The 5,429-nt window shown below is 51.4% G+C and overlaps 1 long non-coding RNA gene across 1 annotated transcript; it reads right to left on the bottom strand.

The window, feature by feature from the left end:
* Positions 1-1,273: 1,273 nt before the first annotated feature.
* On the bottom strand, positions 1,274-4,512 carry LOC147960377 (uncharacterized). The gene is made up of 2 exons (XR_015612169.1): positions 4,241-4,512; positions 1,274-1,561 (listed from the first exon to the last, which is right to left on the bottom strand). It is a non-coding gene; the product is annotated as an uncharacterized LOC147960377 (long non-coding RNA).
* Positions 4,513-5,429: the final 917 nt, after the last annotated feature.

Genomic DNA, 5,429 nt, shown 5'->3' with positions numbered 1-5,429 from the left:
GTCAGCGGCCGTCACGTAGTAGTAGTCATCAGTGGTGTCGTCTGGCTCCTAGGATTCGTCATCTGGTCGCAACAAACGGGTATGGGAGAAAAGGAGGTAGCAAAGCAACCGTGAGTACTCATCCAAAGTACTCGCAAGACTTACATGAGATCTAAACTAAGTATGCATCTGTATCAAAGGAAATGGGTTGTATCTGTGGACTAAACTGCAGAATGCCAGAAGAGAAGGGGAAAGCCTAGCCTATCGAAGACTAGCATCTTCAAGCATCTTGCAGCATATAGAAGAGTACATATCAACATAATGTAAAGTAGTAGTGTTATCAACCTCGACTAGAGATCCTTTCTCGACTCCCTGCGAGAAAGCAATCCCAGAGCCATACTATCCATTTCTCATATCCATTTCTCATCACAATCCATTTCTCATCACAAGTATCTAGTTCTAGTTGTATCGATCGGGATACAACTCCAAGTGTCCGTTACCGTAGGACAGGCTATCGATAGATGTTTTCTTCCCTGCAGGGGTGCACCAACTTACCCATCACGCTCGATTAACTCCGGCCGGACACATTTTCCTGGGTCATGCCCGGCCTCGGCCAAATAATACGCCGCAACCCGACCTAGGCTTAATAGAGAGGCCAGCACGCCGGACTAAACCTATGCCCCCAGGGGTCATGGGCCATCGCCCCGGGAACTCCTGCATGTTGCGTGGGCGGCCGGTGAGCAGACCTAGCTACCTCCTTAAATAAGGCAGGAGCTTACGCAGCTCAACCCGGCGCGCATCGCTTAGTCGTTGACGTCTATTAAACTTTGGTTGATGTATACGACGCAGAACGCCCATACTATGCCCACGTGATGGTTAGTGCTATCAGGCCAGAGGCCCCTCGGATCAAATATCCAAACCGTAGTGGATTAGGAACGCGCGGTAACAAGCAGAGACTCACGAAAGATGTGACCCCGTCGCCCCGTCTCGAGTACTTGCGGCAAGGGCTAAGAATGCCCGGCCACGCCTCATAAGTATCTCGCGGGCACCTTCCAGGTCAACCCGACTCCACATCACTCGCTATTAAGCTCGCGCGGGTACCCCTCAGGGTCGACCCGTCTTTAGTAACATGGCTCAGTCTAAAGTCATAGTAACCATAGTAACTGTGTGTCTAACACCAAGGGGAAAACCTGTGACGCCCTCGATTCAATCATACACTAATCATACACGCAAATGTGTACGATCAAGATCAAGGACTCACGGGAAGATATCACAACACAACTCTAGACACAAATTAAAATAATACAAGCTTTATATTACAAGCCAGGGGCCTCGAGGGCTCGAATACATAAGCTCGAATACACAAGAGTCAGCGGAAGCAACAATATCTGAGTACAGACATAAGTTAGACAAGTTTGCCTTAAGAAGGCTAGCACAAAAGCAACATCGATCGAAAAGGCAAGGCCTCCTGCCTGGGAGCCTCCTAACTACTCCTGGTCGTCGGCGGTCTCCACGTGGTAGTAGGCACCCTCGGGGTAGTAGCAGTCGTCGGTGGGGTCGTCTGGATCCTGGGCTCCACCATCTGGTTGCATCAACCAGAAAGAGAAAGAAGGGGGAAAAGGGGGAGCAAAGCAACCGTGAGTACTTATCCAAAGTACTCGCAAGCAAGGATCTACAGTACATATGCATCGGTATCAATGAAAATGGCTGTATCTCTGGACTGGACTGCAGAATGCCAGAAGAGAAGGGGAAAGCCTAGCCTATCGAAGACTAGCATCTTCTAGAGACCACCATCTTGCAGCAACAGGAGGGAGTAGAGTAGCATAAAGTAAAGTAGTAGAAGTGTTATCAACTTCGGCCAGAGATCCTTTCTCGACTCCCTGCGAGAAAGCAATCCCAGAGCCATACTATCTAGTTATCATCACAATCCAATTCTCATCACCATCTAATTCTCATCACAAGTATCCAGTTCTAGTTGTATTGATCGGGATACAACTCCAAGTGCCCGTTACCGTAGGACAGGCTATCGATAGATGTTTTCTTCCATGCAGGGGTGCACCAACTTACCCACCACGCTCGATTAACTCCGGCCGGACACACTTTCCTAGGTCATGCCCGGCCTCGGCCAAACAATACGCCGCAACCCGACCTAGGCTTAATAGAGAGGTCAGCACGCCGGACTAAACCTATGCCCCCAGGGGTCTTGGGCCATCGCCCCGGGAACTCCTGCACATTGCGTGGGCGGCCGGTGAGCAGACCTAGCTACCTCCTTCAAAAAGGTAGGTGCTTACCAGTCCAACCCGGCACGCGCCGCTCAGTCGCTGATGTCTATTAAGCTTCGGCTGATGTATACGACGCAGAATGCCCATACTATGCCCACATGTTGGTTAGTGCTATCAGGCCAGAGGCCCCTCGAATCAAATATCCAAATCGTAGTGGATTAGGAGCACGCGGTAACGAGCAGAGACTCACGATCGATGTGACCCCGTCGCCCCGTCTCGAGTACTTGCAACAAGGGCTAAGAATGCCCGGCCACGCCTCGTAAGTATCTCGCGGGCACCTTCCAGGTCAACCCGACTCCACATCACTCGCTATTAAGCTCGCGCGGGTACCTCTCAGGGCCGACCCGTCTTTAGTAACATGGCTCAGTGCAAAGTCATAGTAACCATAGTAACTGTGTGTCTAACACGAAGGGGAAAACCCGAGGAATCACCCCCGGTGAATTCCACTCGATGTTATCATCAAGGTGAACGTAAGAGGATTCACCCACGAGGTTCACACTTAAGGGGTTGCACGACAGGGCCGTAACGGAAGTGGTTAAGGAGGAAATCACCCTCGATGACCTCGACCGTATAGCTACACTACAGAGATCTCATCAGGAGTGATGTAAGAGGTTCCACCCTCGGCACTCGATGGTAACTTTGCAGAGTCATACAACTAGGGGGTGATGTGCGGTGTCGGGGCCTGGACGTCGATCACGTTGATCGAGTCATTGAACATAAAGCGAGGCAACTGGGACAAGGTGGGGGGGGTCACTGATGGATCACTAACCAACCTATACTAAGCAGTTTAGGATAAACATGTAAAGTATGAAAGCAGGTAACAATAACAGGCTATGCATCAGAGTAGGATCATACAGAAAGCAGTAGCAGTTCTAATGCAAGCATGAGAGGGAAAAGATGGGCGATATCGGAATGCTCAAGGGGGGTTTGCTTGCTTGGTTGCTCAGACGAGAAGGAGGGGTCGCCGATGGCGTAGACGATCACAGGGGCATCAGCAACGGTCTCGGGGTCTATCGGAGAGAAGAGGGGGAAGAAACAATAAATAGAGAGCAAAGAGGGACATAACAGAACAACAGGCAGAGCTAGACATGATCTAACGTCGTGTTACATGATACCAGCGAAGGGGGAGAACATCCGAGTATGTTTTCCCGAAGTTTGGCATTTTTCGGACAGATGAAAGAGAGGGGACGGTTGCATGTTCGCTATGCTAGGGATGTGTGATGGACGAACGGAGCGCGTATTCCGACTAGTCTCGTCGTTCTGAGCAACTTTCATGTAGAAAACATTTTCATCCGAACTACGAATTATTTTAAATAAATTTCCAAAGTTTAAACAATATTCTGAAATTATTATTAAATCTAAAATGGGGGGTTATTGCATCAGCATGACGTCATCATGACGTCAGCAGCCAACAGAGTTGACCAAAGTCAACCCTGACATGTGGGGCCGTTCTGTCATAGTCTAACAACTAATTAACAATTTTAATTAACTAATCAAGTTAATTAATTACCTACTTAATTAATTAATTAGTTATTTTTTATTTTTAAAATACATTTTCTTTTAAACGTTTTAGGGGCGGGCCCCACTGTCATAGGCCCATCTGGCCAGGGCGGGGGCCCCTGTGGTCAGCGACCCAGGGTGGGGCGGCGGCTGTGGCCGGCCAGCCACAGCTGTGCCGCGCGCACGCGACCACTGGGCGAAGCCAGGGCACGGCGAGGCCGGCCACAACAGCGGCCAGGGCTCCGGCGGCCAGGGGCGGAGCAGCAAGCTGCAGTGGTGGGGACGCATGGGGCCGATGGCCAGGGGTGCGACCATGGAGCCTCGGGCGCAAGCGGAGCAGCGTGCGGGCGACGGAACGACGTGGCGACGTGGCCGGGGGCACGGGGATGCAGTGGGCGGCGCGGAGCAGAGCGGCCAGGGCGTGGCCGGAGCACGAGGAGCCGCGAGCAGGGGAGAGAAGGGGGAGGCCGCGGCCTCACCGTCCGATGCAGGGGGATGGCAGCGGGCGCGAGGAGGAGGCCGAGGACGGAGGAGCTCGACATCGGGGCGGCCTTCGATGACGGCGCTCGGGGAGCGGACGAGGAGGCGAGGCGGCGACGGTGGGGAAGGGGCGAAGACGGGCGGCGGCGAGATGGCCTCGGCCGGCGATGCCGGTGAAGCCACCGGGCGGCGACCGGCGATGGTGCTCGGGGCAAAGGGCGCCCAGATCAGGGAGAGGGGGAGGGGACTGGATTGGGGGGAAGGGGGAGGAGCGAGGGGATCGTGAGGGAACGAGGTGGGAGTGGGGGGGTAGTAGTTAGGGTTCGGGAGTGGGGTGGGGTGGATAAGGAGGCCCGGCTGGGCCTGGTGGGCCGGCCGGTGCAGCGGCCAGCTGGGCCATTCGGCCCAGCGTGGGGGGTGGCCCTTTCTTTTTTTCCTCTTTTTAAAATAACAGAGATAGAAAATGACTATTTAGGGTAACCAAAAGATCTGAGAAAAAAATGTGGGACTTAGCCTATTAAATAGTTTGCATTTTTAGGCAGTGCCACAAATATTTTGGAGGCTAGAGGAATCCATTTGCATTTTTCGCAAATAAGATAACACTTTAAAATGCTGAAATTGCATTGTAATAATTGATATAGTCCATCTTAGCGCTTAGGTGATGTTGTTCTCCTTAACAATTAAATGTTATGGAATTTTGACTAAATGATGGACTATTTTGCAGCAACTTTTATGCAACTTCAAAATTCACTTGCAAATTGATTTTGATTCCTAAGTGGAATTTAAATTGAGATTTGAATCAAAGGTGATTAAGCACTGTTTGGAAAAATGATTAGCTTAATCACAGAGGGTTACTGTGGCATGACACTGGGGGGGTGTTACAAAACCCGAGGAATCACCCCGGTGAATCCCACTCGATGTTATCATCAAGGTGAACGTAAGAGGATCCACCCTCGAGGTTCACATTTGATGGGTTGCACGACAGATCCGTAACGGAAGTGGTTAAGGAGGAAATCACCCTCGATGACCTCGACCCTATAGCTACACTACAGAGGTCTCATCAGGAGTGATTTAAAAGGTTCCACTCTCGACACTCAATGGTAACTCTGCAGAGTCGTACAACTAGGGGGGTGATGTGCGGTGTCGGGGTCTGGACGTCGATCACATTGATCGAGTCATCGAACATAA

Source organism: Triticum urartu, chromosome 7A (genome assembly GCF_056163025.1).
Source record: "Triticum urartu cultivar PI428250 chromosome 7A, HENAU_Tu73, whole genome shotgun sequence".
NCBI classification, from domain to species: Eukaryota; Viridiplantae; Streptophyta; class Magnoliopsida; order Poales; family Poaceae; genus Triticum; species Triticum urartu.
Note: the sequence above shows the minus strand (reverse complement) of the source record. Positions and strands in the feature narration are given on the sequence as shown.